At 38.3% G+C, this 17,592-nt stretch overlaps 1 pseudogene; it reads right to left on the bottom strand.

The window, feature by feature from the left end:
- Positions 1 to 265: 265 nt before the first annotated feature.
- LOC102428401 lies at positions 266 to 785 on the bottom strand (annotated as a pseudogene).
- Positions 786 to 17,592: the final 16,807 nt, after the last annotated feature.

Here is a 17,592-nt window from a genome sequence, read left to right as displayed (position 1 = left end):
CATTGAACTGAAAATCTATTAGTTTTTTAAATGTATTTATTGATTTTAGAGAGACAGATAGAGAGAGAAATGTTAATTTATTGTTCCACTTATTTATGCATTTATTGGTTGATTCTTGTATGTGTTCTGACCCCAGATCAAACCTGCAACCTTGGTGTATGGGGACCACACTCTATCCAAATGAGTACCCAGCTAGGCTGAAACCTATATGACCTGATTAACCAATGTCACCCCAATAAATTTAATTTAAAAAATTAAAAATATATCAACTACAGTGAGATTTTTCCCCTTCTTGCAGGGTCAATATTTTGGCAATCTGAGAGCTCTGAGAGCAACTAGTACATTTTCAAGAGCACTTATTTTCTGTAGTACTTCCTCACTTGCCAGTGGTGTCTTCAGTTGAGGCTCTTCTAGAGATAGGTTTGGTAAGGAAAACTTCTTGCTTAGGAGCTTCTCAAAGAAAGAAAGGTCATCCTAAAAGGGTTGCCTTGACCTAACCTCTGTCCTTCATTTTATTGAGCACACTCCTTCTTTGGCTACCCATCCAACAATCCAACAACAGCAAAAGATGTTACTATAGCTTCTCCTGGGTTACTGGGGCTCCATTCTGTTATAGGGCTGGTAATCTGAAACTGAACTCTTGGACTAGGTCAGAGATAAATTAATACTGAGTTTCCTTAGGATACTTTGAGGTGAACCATATGGCTTCCCAGAACAAAGTACCAATTGCTTACTCTAATCTATTGTCAAACCATCCTAATTACATGCTCAATTCAGCCAACCATTGAGATAGCAACTTCTCCAAATTTGCATTTCAGTTGCTTCAGGCATACATAGCAGCACATGATCCTTGAAGCATACTCAGCTATGAGGCAGCAAGCATCTTCCTCACCTACTCCAGCTTCCAGTTACTGCCCTAATAATTTACAATTTGAGAATCCCAAGATCAGAAAATAATTCAATCTGTATCTGCTTTGTTCCCTGCCACATCTTTCTCTTAAGGCAATGAAAGTCAAGTTGCTTTCATGTATTAGGAGAAGGGAAGGAAGGATATTGAATGATAAAGGATCAGTTAACAAATCAAAATCTTACCAAGTCACACTAATATGTCTCCTCATTTGGGGAGCAGTAGAACCAATTCTGATTTACATCAGGGCACTTTGGGATGATTCATGTGGGTCTAGGCAGACTTAATATAGAAGAAACAACTTACCTAAATTACATGAACACCTATAACACTCAAGTGGTAGATAATGTATGTTTTGTAGCTGGGAGTGGAAGAGATTTTTCACTTGGACACAGTGGGGGCAGGGGGTATCGGCTGGACTTTAAGGAGGGGAGTGAATGGGTTGAAAAAGTCGATATTCCAAACTCAGCATTTTGGATGATTCTATGTTCTGAATGATTAGTTCCTTTCAAATGCATGTGTTGAAATCCTAATGCTCAATGTGATGATATTATTATGTGGGGCTTTTTGAAGGTTATTATGTTACGTAATTTACCAGGAGACCAGAAAATACACACAGGAGTACTCGGAGATGCAGGAAAAACCCATTTATTTCCAGATGTACTAGTACCGTGACTAAGGGAAGCCTGTTTCCAAATCCTGAGAAAGCCAATATGGAAGAAGCTTTATCTTTATACCCTTTGATTCTTTGTCCCCAAAATATAGATCAGACTTCCGGACCTTTCTCGGGCTTTGCAAAAAGCCCCATGTGTTGGCCCTCTGATCAGGTGTGAGACCACATCTAAAGGCCTGGCCTGGTGCCAGCGCTGATAACTCCCTCTGGGGGTTGTTTATTGTTCATGGTTTATGGCCTCTGTAAAATGTGAGTATTTAGGTAAACAAGTCTTGCAAGACCAGATAATTAAGGAAGGGGCAGTGAGTTAATTATCGGCTAGCAAGAATGTGCATTAGGGGTAATGATAACTAGGTATAGAGTCAGATTACTAGTCCCCTCCCCAAAATTTATTTTTATGTTCCCCATCAATTAGATCATGAAAGCAGAGATTAATAACTTTGTAAGAGAAAACCCAGAAACTTCCCTTGCCCAACTCTGCCATGTGAGGATACAACAAGATATCTGTGATCTGGAAGACAGCCCTTACCTAACTATGCTGGCAACCTGACCTCTGACTTGCTAGCTTTCAAAACTGTGAAAAATAAATTTTTGTTTCTTAGATGCTACTCAGTTTGTGGTATTTTGTTATAACAGCATGAGTGGAGCCACACCATAAGATAGATGGAGTTCAACTCCTTGTGTTTAAAGGGATGCAGGTCAAAAGCTTATAGAAGGAATAAAAAATCAAAAAGACTTTGAGATACTTTGGGCATAAACTGAGCTGCTTTGCCATCCATGGATAAGGGATTGCTCAGTTGTAGGCCAATGTAAGCACTTGGTGGGGGCATGAGCACATAAAAAGCTCAGGGGTTTGCAAACATGTGAGTGCCTGAAGAAAATAAATTACGGACAGAGGAATACAACAGAACATCTAAGGCCCCAAGAAGAAGCAAGAGTGAAACTCCTAGGAAATTAAGATATTTCAAAATACCCATGATTTTGAGAATTAGAAAAGGCCTCAAACTACCTTGAGCCTTTATAATGGGCTAATTAGTGAATCTTTGCCGGAAGCCGGTCCATCCTTGCTGCTTGACACAGTCGCTGCAGGAAAGAAACATCTGCACAGCATATGTTTCAAGGGACCTGGCATATATAGCATATTGTTCTTAATATGTTTGCTCTCCTTAGTGCCATGTGTTTTAACCAAGGTCACCTCTCTGAGAAAGGTTGTTTCCCCAGGTGGGGATTTTTCCCTGAGGTTAGGGATGGGATACAACCCCTTAATTAAGTGCCAGGCGGGTAGTTAAGCTACATAATCTTTACTCCCTGGAATGGAGATAAGAAACGCCCTAACCTTTGTAATAGAAATTGACAGGATTAAAATCGGCTGGTATAAATATAGATGTAACAAGACAATAAACATCAGATCCTCATCAGATAAAAAAGGAACCTGGCTGGAGAACCTAGGAGAGAATATGGCACCAGAACTTGGTTGGAGATCCTAGCCAGAACTTGGCAGGAGGTCCTGACCAGAACTTCGCTGGAGATCCTGGCTAGAGATCCTGGCTAGGCTGCTGATCAACTGAACACTGTCTCCGTGTCATTCCTTCATCGCCGACTCCATCCACACCTTTGGGAACCCCTGGAACAGGATTCCCCTAGGTAAGCCCCCCCTCATTGAGAACCCCCACACTCGGGACGGATAGGACTCCACCAGGGTGCTGCAGACCCCCCTATAGAGGATAAGTAGGGTAAGAAGGTGGATAGTACAGAACTTAGATTGAGAAGATGTGCCATACTGAGTCCAAAGAAAGAAGACTGTGTATTGATCCTTAGATTGAGAAGATGTGCCATACTGAGTCCAAAGAAAGACTCTGTATTGATCCTTAGATTAAGAAGATGTGCCATACTGAGTCTAAAGAAAAAAGACTCTGTATTGATCTTTTAACACATATGCTTGCTAGCAGAGGAGTTAAGGTTACGCCCAGTCAGATGGAATGTTTTATACAAGAAGTGTGTCCATGCTTTTCTGAGGAAGGAAAGGTGCCGGAAAGGTAAATGTAGAGGCATGGGAGAAGGTAGGCCAAAGGAGCCTTATGCTTAACCCCACTGCAGCCTTTCCACCCCAGAAAAGTGCAGGATTGGAAAGCTCTCCCTGGGGTGATAGATCAGGACTCAGCTAATAGCAGAAAGTGCCAATCCTACTCTTAAAATGGATACAAGAGAGCATTTGGGGTTTTTCTCTAATGATGCTGCCCGTTAGCCAGATCAACAAGGACAACCAAACCCCCGACTTGAGGACAGCTGAAATCCCTTGACTGAAGAGGTCAGCAACCTTCTACAGGAACAAGGCTCCTTGTGCACTCCATCCACTATGTTTATAGCTATGCTTATTGTCATTGCTTGCCAGTCTTCTTCAGAGTCTTAAACAGCCCAATTTGAGAGGTGGCCACTGATTTGCATGTGCTATCATTTAAAAAATAAAAAAGGGGGAATTTGCCGGGATCCGGTCCATCCTTGCTGCTTGACACAGTCGCTGCAGGAAAGAAACATCTGCACAGCATATGTTTCAAGGGACCTGGCATATATAGCATATTGTTCTTAATATGTTTGCTCCCTTTAGCGCCATGTGTTTTAACCAAGGTCACCTCTCCGAGAAAGGTTGTTTCCCCAGGTGGGGATTTTTCCCTGAGGTTAGGGAGGGGATACAACCCCTTAATTAAGTGCCAGGCGGGTAGTTAAGCTACATAATCTTTACTCCCTGGAATGGAGATAAGAAACGCCCTAACCTTTGTAATAGAAATTGACAGGATTAAAATCGGCTGGTATAAATATAGATGTAACAAGACAATAAACATCAGATCCTCATCAGATCCTCATCAGATAAAAAAGGAACCTGGCTGGAGAACCTAGCGAGAGAACATGGCACCAGAACTTGGTTGGAGATCCTAGCCAGAACTTGGCAGGAGGTCCTGACCAGAACTTCGCTGGAGATCCTGGCTAGAGATCCTGGCTAGGCTGCTGATCAACTGAACACTGTCTCCGTGTCATTCCTTCATCGCCGACTCCGTCCACACCTTTGGGGACCCCTGGACCTGCTGAGGTTGGACCCCAGCATCTGGCGCCCGAACAGGGACCCTTAGGTAAGCCCCCCATTCCCCTAGGTAACCCCCTCACTCGGGACGGATAGGACTCCACCGTAGGAAGAGGTGGATAGTCTTCGCCGACTCCGTCCATGGCAAAAGATCCTAGCCAGAACTTTGCTGGAGATCCTGGAGGGAGAACCTCGCTATGCTGATGAACTGAACCCAGTTTCCATGTCATTCATTCTTCGCCGACTCCGTCCACACCTTTGGGGATCCCTGGACCCGCTGGGGTTGGACCCCAGCAAATCTTCCCCTGAACAGAGCCAGTCTGGAAAGACTGGGAAAAGTGGATATTTTTTCAAATACTCAATTTTTAACAAAACAGGGATGTTTGTTTTCACCACTTTGATTCAACACAGTATATTAGCATTACATCTTAATGGAGCAATTAGACAAGAAATAAAATTCATCCAAAATGAAAATAAAGAAATAAAATTATGCTTTTTCACAGGTAATATGATCTTATAGGTAGACAACTTAAAGATCAATAAAAACCATTAGAATTAACATTCAACAAAGTGGCAGGATAAAAATAATCAACATAAATATATCAGCTGCATTTCTATACATTAATAATTTATAAGCCAAAAAGATAATTAGAAAAACAATTCCATTTTCAATAGCACCAAAAGGAATAAACTACTTAGGAATAAACACAATCAAGGAGGAAAAAGATTTGTACAATGAATATTATAAAATGTTGTTGAAAGAAATGAAAGAAGACATACATAAATGGAAGGATGTGCAGTGCATATGGATTGGAAGACTTAATATTGTTAAGATGACACTAACCAAAGTTATCTACAGATTCAATGGAATTTCTAATATCAGTGACAACTTTTTTTTAATTGATTTCAGAGAGGAAGGGAGAGGGAGAGAGAAACATCAATGATGAGAAAGAATCATTAATTGGCTGCCTCCTTCATGCCCCACACTGGGGATCAAGCCTCCAACCCAGGCATATGCCCTAACCGGGAATCGAACTGTGACCTCCTGGTTCATAGGTTGACACTCAAGCACTGAGCCATGCCGGCCGGGTCAATGACAACTTTTTAAGAAATAGAAAAATCCATTCTAAATTTTATATGGAATCACAAGAGACATCAAATAGCCAAAACAGTCTTTAAAATAACAACTTTAAAGGACTCACATTTCCTGATTCAAAACTTATTACAAAGATACAGTTACCAAAATAGTGTGGTACTGTCATAAAGGCAGACATATAGACAGATGGAATATAATAGACAGTCAAAAAATAACCCTTCATATAAATGGTCAGATTATTTCAACAAGGGTTCCAAGTCCATTCAATGTGGAAAAGACAATCTTTTCAACAAATGGTGCTGGAGAAACTAAATATCTACATTCAAAACAGTGAAGTCAGATGATTACTCTTTCCACAAAAATTAACTCAAAATTAATGAAAGAACTAAATGTAAGTGATAAAACTATAAAATTCTTAGACGACAACATAGGAGAAAAGTGTTATGACATTGGATTTGGAAATGATTTCTTGTATATCATACAAAAAGCTTACATAAGAAAATAAAGAAGAAAATAATTTTGACTGTATCAAAGTAAAAACAAAACACTTCTGTGCATCAAAGGAAACAAGAGTAAAAGGCAACCTATTGAATAGGAGAAAATATTGCAAATAATATATCTAACAAGGGATTAATGCCCATTATATATAAAAACTACAACTCAACAACAAAAAGACAGACAAGTTAAATAACGTAAGAGGGACTTGAATAGACATATGGCCAAGAAAATATACAAATGGACAGTAAACACATGAAAAGATGACCAATATCACTAATTATTTAAAAATGCAAACCAAAATTACCATGAGATACAAATTCACTTTATTTAAAAACAAAATTCAAATGTTGGTGATGGTATAGAGAAATTAGAACACTTATGCAGTAGTGATAGGATGTAAAATGGTGTACATGCTATGAAAAACAGTATAACTGAAGTATGGTACCTATTTGCTTTGTTTAACAATGGACAGGTTACTTTGATTTTCTAAATTGTATTAAGTCATCCCATTCGATTGAATGCCTTATTGATTGTAACGTGACTATCCCATTGATTGTGATCTTACTGGTTATCGAAGCACATTCTTCTGTACCTGGGAAACAGGACAGCACAATTATCCTAAATTGTTTTAGTGGCCACAGATAATGGCGTTCCAGTTGACTCAGTGGTCCCAAGACCAGGACAGCACAATTACTCTAAATTACCTCGATGGCTCTAGATAATGAGTTCCTGGCAACTCAGTGGTCTCAAGACCCGAGGCCTCTAGATAAGGTGTTTCTGTCAATTCAGTGACCCCGAGACCCAAAACTATAATTAACATGCTTAATTCTGCTTCTGTAAACTGCTTTTTTTCGAGCCAGGTTCCTCATTCCAAACCCTGGGATGTAATCAATACCTTTGTGATTTTTTTGCCTATATAACCTTGGAGCTGCGACCATCTTGTTACTATGAGATTTGGGGAATGGCCCCTCATAGTCCCGGATTGCAATAAATGTGACTCTTTAATTCGACTTCTTGAGGCGTCCTTCTGTGATTCGCGGGGTACGTTACAACATAACATGTCCTCAAAAAAATTAAATGTAAAAGTATTGTATGATCCAGAGTTCCACTTCTGGGTATATACCCTCAATAATTGAATATAGATTTTTGAAAAGGTATTTGCACACCGATGTTTGTGATAGTGAAAACATGGGAATAATCCAAATGTACATCTATGGATGAATGGATAAACAAAATATGGCATATATGTGAATATTATTAAGCTTAAAAATATTTTGCTTTTGGGTGAAATAGGAATTTTAGGGGTGAAATAGGCAGGTTTAGGAAATTTTAAAAATTAAAAGGTCCATGGAAAAAAAACAGGGCTATAGAGTTGCAAAAGAGTGCATTTCCATAAGACAAAGGAGCCAGGAGCAGTTACATTTCCGTAAGACAAGGGAGTGGCAACAATTACATTTACATAAGATAAGGGAACTGGGAGTAACAGAAAGTCTAATTTACAAAATAAAGAAGGAAGAAGAAAGCCCAGAGGGAATAGGAGAACAATAAGGAATGAGGGCCTCACATGTGTCATGTGAGATTTAACCTTTGAGTTCAGGAGTTACTATAATAAGCAATTCTAAGGGGAATAGCAACCAATCAGAGGGGATATCAAGGCACCAAGAACTGCAGCCTTTATAAACCATAGGGAAAAGGGACTCAGTGGGACTCTTTCCCCTTCCCCAGGTGTGATTCTGTACTTGTTCTTCAATAAATTTCCACCTTTGCTATAAAAAAATTTTGAAACATGCTACAACATGGATACATATTAAAGATATTATGCTAAGTGAAATAAACCAGTCACAAAAAGATAACAGTGTCTGATTCTACTTATTTGAGGTACTTAGAGTAGTCAAATACATAAAGACAGGTAGTAGAATAGAGCTTTCTAGACACTGGGAAATGGTAAAATGGAGATTTGCCATTTAATAGATATAAAGGTTTTAATTTTGCAAGATGAAAATAGTTCTGGAGATTGTTTGCAAACTGACGTGATGTATTAATTAACACTGTTGAACTATACACCGAAAAATGAATGATTAACACATAGATACAAACAACAGTGTGGTGGTAGCCAGAGGGAAAGGGGGTGAGGGCTAAGTGGAGGTGGGAAAGGGTACAAAAATGGGGACTGAAAGAGACTGCTTGGAAAGATGGGTGTAGTGAGCATATTAAGTTTTATTGAGTTGTACACTTGAAAACTGTATGGTTTTGTGAACCAATGTCACACCAATAAATTCAAATTAAAAATAAATAATAAAATAAATGAATGAATAGAAGAGTAAATTTTATGCTATGTGAATTTTATCATAATTTTTACAAAGCTAATGTGAGGACTTTTGTTGGTTCTCCAACCATTCTATCATAGACACTTCTGCTTGTAATTGTGGTTTTCTTGTTCTGGGAAGATGCACAATTCTCTCTCTAAATGGATGCCCAAAGTCTTCTGGAGTGCCTACATACTTGAATGTATGTTCCACTAGTTACTGGCACAAGGCAAAAGGGTTTAAAGCATGAAATCTAGAATTAGTCTACCTGTATTTCAGTTCTGGTTCTACCATCTAGGCATGTATCTCTATGTAACTGTATACTTCTTTCAACTGAAAAAAAAAAAAAACATGACATGACAGATAAATTGAGTGTAAAGCAAATCCAACATATAGATATAACAAAGTAAATGTGTAAATATACATTCTATAAATCTTGAACTGCCTCAGCCACCTTGAGGATATAAAAATAGGATTACAGTGAAAGAATACTTAAAATATTAAAATAGGATTACAGTAGAAGAACACTGATGAAGAAATTTATTTGAAAAATGGGGAAGCCTGACTTTAAGAAAACTTTGAAATATATTTTCTACAACTGGGAAACACAACAACTAAAGGTTGACTCACATCTAAGAAAAACTAACCTATGTCAGCAAAATAATGGTGGCTGTATTGCTTTAGACCTGCATGCCTCTTACCCATACAGATGTTAAATCCTGTATTCATCTGAAGTTAAAATATTCTAATTCAATGTCTTTGGATGCTTATTCTTATGACAGAACCACTTTATCTTGAGTACCATAACTTTTAGTTAGTCTTGAAATCAGGATGGATGAGGACTTCAAATTTATTCTTATTTTCAAGATTGTTTTGGTTATTCTGGGTTTGTTGTATTTCTGTTGTAAAGAACTGGACTGGGATTTTTGTAGCAATTATATTGAATCTACAGGTCCATTTGGAGAGAATTGCCATCTTAACATGATTAAATTTTCTGATTTATATATACAGATGTCTTCCCATTTATATAGGTCTTTAATTTCTTTCAATTATATTATACTAGTAACCCGGTGCATGAATTTGTGCACATGGAAGGGAAATTAATTAGAAGAAATATTTTAATATTGCTATTTGTCCTTTCTCTATAATAGAAGTGTCAACCAAATTCACAATCGACAATGACAGATCAAAACACATGCGTGTGATTGGCGCCAGCAAGAGCTTTATGTGTATGGTACATTAGCCTTTTATATATATAGAATAAACTTGCTTAATTAACCTGCTTCCTGATTTAGCTAAATTTTTTCCAGCCCAGTGAAGCACCCCAACTTCTCTTTCAGTTAATTGTCAGCAACACAGCAGTAAATATCAATACAAAGCAGATTATTATTTGTTCTCCCTGTGTGTTCTCCCTAGATCACACAGGGAGAACAAAGGGCAAAGTGTTTAACTGCAGCAGTATTTGATTATATTCTGCTCAGTGATAAAACCTGAAGTCATTTTCAAGGCCCACCATTTCTTACTTCTTTTCAGTCGGGTCAAATTTCTAAGTTTTCTAAATCTCTGTTTTCTGGCTAATGCAAAGAAAATAGGATTCCACCGAATCTCCTATCTACCTATTCCAGGACTTCTGTGAGGATCAAATGAGATGAGGCATGGCAAAATGCTTCACAGACATTTGGTTACAGTGTAAAATGTTTCCAACTGGCTATAACGCAAGTCATGTTCCTGGACTGAAGAAACTGCAAGGAGACTAGTTGCTAGGGAGAAGAAGCTGGGCGTTGTTACATGACATCATTACCTGGTGCCCACAGTGACCCTTTCTGGGCTGGACTGGGCTGTGGGCTGCATTTTGCACCATGGGGTCTAGGTAGCCTCAGTTGCAATTTGGTGGGCTGTCACTCGGGGTGGTGGTGGGGCCTGTGTCCCACTTGGGGGAAGCTGAGTGTTGCTTTGTGGGTGCCATGTCCTCGGTGCCATTTCTCTGTAAATGGCCAGTTTGCATCATGGCAGCTCCTGTGTTCAGCGTCTTCCCCCTGGTGGTTAGCGTGCATTATACCAACTGATCAGATGGTCGGACACTTAGCACATTAGCCTTTTATATATATAGATATTTTAGTGTACAAAGTATTAATTTGCTATTAGTATAAAAAATAATAAATATATTAGTATTTCATTATTTTTCATGCAATTGTAAAAGTAATTGTTTTCTTTAGGTTTTTATTTTTAGACTAGTGGCCTGGTGCACAAAATTTGTGCACAATAAAAGGGAATTAATTAGAGGGAAATATTTTAATATTGCTATTTGCCCTTTCTCTATCATAGAAGTTTCAGAGATGAAAAAATTAATAAAATGTCTATGAAAATCTCCCTCCTGTCAGAGTCTGGGGCACGCCGCAGGACCTAGAGTCAAGTCCCCGCCCACCCGCTGACACCTCGAAATCGCGCAAGACCCAGACCCAGCCGGCCCCACCCCGTCAAGTCCCGCAGGTCAACCAAAGAACTTGTAAGAATGCATACTAGCATAACAAATGGACACGGACATTGGGGTAGTGGGGGCTTTTCCTGGGGGGTGAGAGTGGCTGGGGAGGGGTCAATGGGGAAAAAGGAGACATATGTAATTCTTTAAACAATTTTTAAAAAGAAAAAAATGTATATGTGAAAGGAAATAAAGATTTGAAAATAAAGGAGGAAAAGAAAAAAAAGATAGGAGAAAAACACAAATAGAAGTCAAAGTGAAACAATGGAATTAAATAAAAAATCAATAAGAATAATATCCTTAAAATACCCAAATATTTTTAAAAATGTACAACATACTCCTAAATAATCCATGGTTCAAAGAAAAAATACTAGGAAAATGGGAAAATATTTTTAGCTGAATGATAATAAAAAACAATGTATTAAAAATGAGTGATGCATCTAAGCAGTACTTAAAGGAAAAAAGACTGGATGAAAAGATGAAGGGATTGAGAAATACAGATTGGTAGCTATAGAATAGTCATAGGGATGTAAAGTACAGGAAATATAATCAATACACTTGTAATAATTATGTATGGTGCCAGGTTGGTATTGGAAATATCAGGGGGAACACTTTGTAAAGTATATGATTTTCTGTTATCATTGTAATTAGCTAGTTATTAATAATAGAAAAAAAGCAAAGGGAAGGCCAGGCATTATAAGCATTGCCATCTGGGCAGCTTCACCAGAAAGCTGCAATTTTACACTCCCCAGGGAGCCACCCATCCATTCCCTGCAGATGAAAGGGGAAGGGACAGGACAAAGAGGAAAATGGACACATGCCCAGTAAAATAAGGAAGATGCTTGCCTGTCAATCTAGCCTGAGGAACCATAGATGGCCTAGAAGGGGTAGAGCCACTGCAAGCATGCAAATCTTAGAACATTAAAATTCCCAAAGGAATTATCTCTCTCTTGTTCCTTTGGCTTTGCTCCTGCTTCCTTGCACTTGTCCATGTTCCCTCCATAGCCATGTGGCCCTAGAAGCCACGTGACCCATGTGGACACAACATGCCATAGGCCAGTGGTCAGCAAACCTTGGCTCACGAGCCACATGCGGCTCTTTGGCCCCTTGAGGTGGCTCTTCCACAAAATACCACGTGCAGGCGCGCACATACAGTGCGATTGAAACTTCGTGGCCCATGCGCAGAAGTCAGTTTTCGGCCTGGGCGAGTCTATTTTGAAGAAGTGGTGTTAGAAGAAGTGGGGGGTGTCAGTCAGTCAGTTGGGCGACAGGAGACAGGACGCAGGTGGGCCGCAGGATATGCAGCACAGGGGAGGCGTGTAAATTGTAAGGAATTTAATTTTATCAATAAATAATATCGTTATTAAGTATGATATCAAGTTTTATTCAACATACCTATAGTTTAACTAAGACTTAAAACTTTAAGGAAAGTTTATTAAGTTAATTTTAGGGAACATTGTGGAGTGAAAGAGGATGTAGTGTTGAGGATTGAGAAAGGTATGTTGAGATGGTTTGGACATATAGAGAGGATGAACGAAAGGAGATACACGAAACAAGTATACAAGACGGGTGTGGATGGGAGAGTTGGAAGGGGTCTACCTCAGCGAACGTACCTCAATCAGATTGAGGACGTTTTTAGCAAAGGCCAGCTTAGGAGTACCCTAATTAAGTTAATAACAATGTACCTACCTATATAGTTTAAGTTTAAAAAATTTGGCTCTCAAAAGAAATTTCAATCGTTGTACTGTTGATATTTGGCTCTGTTGACTAATGAGTTTGCCGACCACTGCCATAGGCTACAGCTGGGAACATAAACTAATCTAGCCAGATGCTGAACTGTGCTGTGCAAATATGAAACTCTTGGCAATGGCTTTAATCCTGGTCTGCCGAAGACACAGCTGGGCTTTTTTCTTGGCGGGACAGAGGAAGATGGGACTTGGAAACTCAGGGGTTTAATTTCATGTAAATAAATACCAATTATTCTCCTGTGCTAGTCTCAGAAAAGTCCTTTTTTTCGTGACATTGGAAGAAGTCCACTTCCACTGGCAACAGGTGGAGACAGGGAGAGCACTCCACTGATAACATAACCACTATGCTGTACACCTGAAAGTAATACAAATATATTGAATGTGAACTCAATTAAAAAGTTAAAAAATGAAATTATACTACAGCCCAGCAATTCTGCTTTTGGGTACTTACCCAAAGTAAACAAAAACACTAATTTTAAAAGATATATGCATTCTTATGTTCATTGTAACATTATTTTTTTATTTGTTATGTTTATTGGCTTGGGTATTAATCATTCAGGTAACAAAAATGCTACAGAACCACTGGAGAAGTGGGGCGGTTATGGACAAGATATTGACAGTTCAATAAAAGTTTCCAAAGTATTCTAAGACAATAAAAACTAACAATGTTACAGCACTTTGAAGTTCACAATGGGCTTTCATATTTAGGTAAGCATTAGTAATCCCATTCTGTGGATGAGTTCAGAAAGGTTCCCTGGCTTGCTTGGGGCCATTAAATGAGTAAAAAACAGAGCTGGAGCTAGTCTCAGACACTAGTGGAGACTAGTCTATCACTGTGCAAAGTTATTGGCTATTTACAATAGCCAATATATGGAAGCAACCTAGATGAGTGGATAAAGAAGATGTGATACACACACACACACACACACACACACACACACACACACACTGAAATATGACTCAGCAATAAGAAGAATGAAATCTTGCCATTTGCAACAACATGGAATGAGTTAGAGGGTATTATTCTAGGAGAAACAAGTCAGAGAAAGACAAATATTGTATATTTCACATATTTGTGGAATCTAAAAAACAAATGAACAATCAGTACAGAAACAGATTCATAAAAACAGAGAACAAACTGATGTTTGGAGCGGGGGGATGGATGAAAAGGTGAAGAGAAGTAAGGGGCACAAACTTCCAGTTGTAAAATAAATATAACACCCGGCTAATGTGGCTCAGTGGTTGAGCGTCAACCTATGAACCAGGAGGTCCCGGTTCGATTCCTGGTCAGGGCACATGCCGGGGTTGTGGGCTTGATCCCCAGTTGGGGGCATGCAGGAGGCAGCTGATGGATGATTCTCTCTCATCATTAATGTTTTTCTCTCTCTCTCCTTGTCCCTTCCTCTCTAAAATCAATAAAAATATGAAAATAATAAATAAATAAATACACCATGGGGATGTAGTGTGCAGCACAGGGAATACAGTGGAAACTTGGTTCTCAAACTTCATTCTGGAAGGTTGTTTGAGAAGCAATTTGTTAAAAAACCGAATCGTTTTTTTTTTCCCCATTATAAATAATGTAAATTAGATTAATCCATTCCAGACCCCTAAATGACTCCTTGTTTTAAACTTTCTTATATACAGTACATGCTCAATGTACTGTTTAATCTATAGATAAACACTTCGACTCTTAAATTTATTGAACCACCTTGTACTAGCCTTAAACAAATCACTTTTAGCACTCATTCCAGGGGTGTCTTTCAGGAAGTCAGTATACTGTATCTCTGCTTTTTCACATATGGTATCATTGCCTTTGAAATGCTATCACGGACTAACTGCTTTTCATTTATCCAAATCAACAACAATTTACCTATTCAATTGCCTGTGATTGTTGCTCTGTGAGCAATTTCACACCCTTAGCAACATTAGCACTCTCGATGGCTTATGTTTTAAAACTGCTAATCTTTGATTTTGCCAGCAACAAAAGCATTCTCTCCTTTGTTTGTTGCCTGGGAGATTTTTTTTGTCATGCTGAGGTATAAGTGTGAAAGGGTTGTGGGGTTGAGAACTGAAGTTTTGACAACCCAGACATTTTTTTCTTTGAACAACTTGGATGAGAAGTAAATTGTGCTAGATGGGAGACATTCAAGAACCAAGGTTTGACTGTATAGTCAAAAATCTCATAATAACTTTGCACAGTGATAGGCAGTTACTAGACTTATCATAGTTATAAATAATATAACTTATTATATTATAACTTGGAGTTATAATAATTTTTAATAGTTTTAATAATTTTTATTATTATAACTCTGAGTTATATAATAAATGAGTATTCTTTTTTATTTCAGCTATAAACAAAAATCCTGGTTAAGGGGAGGTCAGAAAAATGCCAACTTAATTTTATTACATTGTATAAAAAAATCATATGACACGGATGCTCCAAGGTACAGTGACAAGGAGAGATACTTTCCACTCCAGTACTTTTTCTCCCAAATGTGTACTTGTTGGAGGAGCATCATGTTTTATATTGCTCTAAGAAACTGGGGACAGATTCATGTTCCTGAAAAAGATGGCGGCTTTCAAATTAGCAGTGTTAGACATACTGTTTGTCTTTCCATGTTGCCATATCTAATAAGATAGAGTTGAAGGTTTACTACTGACATCCTAAGACAGTGTTGTGATTAAAAGCAGTGATACATCATTCGTCTCTTTCTAAAATAGCCTCACTCTTCTGGTACCATGTTTTATGTCTTCCAGGGCTTTGTGCCCTTGTTTACATACCAGGTAAGTTTGTTTGTTTGTTTGTTTGCAGTCCTTACTGTTTGGAACCAACATGACTATCCCTGGTTTGCACAAAGTACCCCATGCTATTCCACAGGTTGCCTGCTTTGTCCTTGGTTTGCTTCCTCAGTGTGAGGCACTGCAGACTCCCAGATAGTCCTCATAGCCTTGTGAGTGAAAAATTCTTCTTCACTCCAGCAAAACAAACACTGTCCTGGATTATCTCTGGGAGGAGAATCCCTGGGTATGGAAAAGATGCTTGATCAAACAATCTCCAGTCTGTCACACACTTACAATGTTTGCATTTCTCTTGTCACTCTCTTACTTAGGTGACAAATGTCACCAATACCACGCTGGCCTGCAAAGATGAAATTTAGGTCCACTTAAATGTGTTTTTTAAGCATTGCTTCCATATCTTTCATAGAACCAACTACCAAGCTGTGATATACTTCGTAGGAGCATACCAAACTGTGGAAGAGGCACAATATATTCGATCACATAGAGGTAACCATAAGTCTACAAACAAAATGCCTGACAAAATCTTGTTTCTGATCCTGACATAGTAAGCTTATTCCCCAGGCTCAGAAGACCCTGGCCTAATCTATAGATGCCATTAGGGATATTTACTCTCTACCTAGAGTTACCAAATTTAAGAAATAAAAATATGGGATGACCAGTTAAATTTGAATTTCAGATAAACAGATCATGTTTTAGTTTAAGTATGACCCATGCAGCACTTGGGACATAATTACACTAAAAAAATATTCATTGCTTATCCGAATTTCAAATTTAATTGGGTTTCCTATATTTTTTAGTAACTCTGACTCTAGCCCCAAAGGATGGGCACATATTCACAGTTATGCGGCTTTAGTCCATTCCTTAACAAGTTCCCAGGCTGCCTCTATGAAGAAGACATTATCGTTCTATCTGTCCCCTAGGGCACCACCTCATATTTCCTAAATACTTAGCACTAAGGGAAAACAATGCAAAATTGAAAGCTCATATTATAGCTGGTCTCTAGGCACATTGCCCCCTTCACAACCATTGTCTGCAGAGGGATTCCAGCAAGTTACCCAGCTATCTAACTTGAGACAATTTATCTCCCAAGTTCTGTCATACCAAGAAGCAAAGGCCAGCTGATGAGCCACATACTTCATTTCAGGAGAGGAGGAACAAGGGAGAAATAAAATCAGAATTAATTTTCTGGGATCAGTTGCTTGAGAGGGAAAGGGGAAGAAATAAAAACACATCGGGCTCATGAATCCAGGATCTATAAACCTTTGAAACCCATATATGTGGACTTCTGTGCTTTCTTGACTAGGGGAAATAAAAACTTGTGATCAACTATTTCTCTTTTTCAAAGACAAACAGAAACCATAGGTAAAGATACACTAGATGGCTCCATTTCTACACATTTATATACCCATAAGATTTTCAAGCTTAAAAAATATCCATTCATTTATTGTTGTTATTTCTGGGTCAGATGAGTCACTGCTGTATGTCTCATTAAATTTTATTGGTCATCATCCCCAGTGATGGACAAAATATAACATTTCATGTTACACGGTTGTATAATAATAAGGGTCAAAAGTACTTGCAGGACAAAAAGCTATTTTTAATTGGGAGATTTTGAGAGAAGCTACAGGGATGAAATTAAACAATTTTAAAAGAGAAAACACTGAAAGAGGTGAAGGGTCTGAGAAGCACAAATTGGTAGCTACAAAATAGTCACGGGGAAGTAAGTAAAGCATAGAAAATATAGTCAATAATATTGTGATAACTATATATGGTGCCAGTTGAGGTGCTAGAAATATTGAGGGGAACACTATATAAATTATATGGTTGTCTAACAACTAAGTTGTAACCACTAAGGTGTACACCTGAAACCAACACATAAGAAAAATAAATGAATTAATTTAAAAAGAGAAAACTTATTTATCACATAATTAGGGAATAGGATATTAAATATCAGGTTTAACACTATAAGTTTGGCATTTTATGTATGATTGAAATTTTTTAGTATTGAGT

Source organism: Myotis lucifugus, unplaced genomic scaffold (assembly GCF_000147115.1).
Source record: "Myotis lucifugus unplaced genomic scaffold, Myoluc2.0 scaffold_192, whole genome shotgun sequence".
NCBI classification, from domain to species: Eukaryota; Metazoa; Chordata; class Mammalia; order Chiroptera; family Vespertilionidae; genus Myotis; species Myotis lucifugus.
The sequence above is the reverse complement of the archived record's forward strand: the minus strand, read 5'-3'. Positions and strand labels throughout refer to the sequence as shown.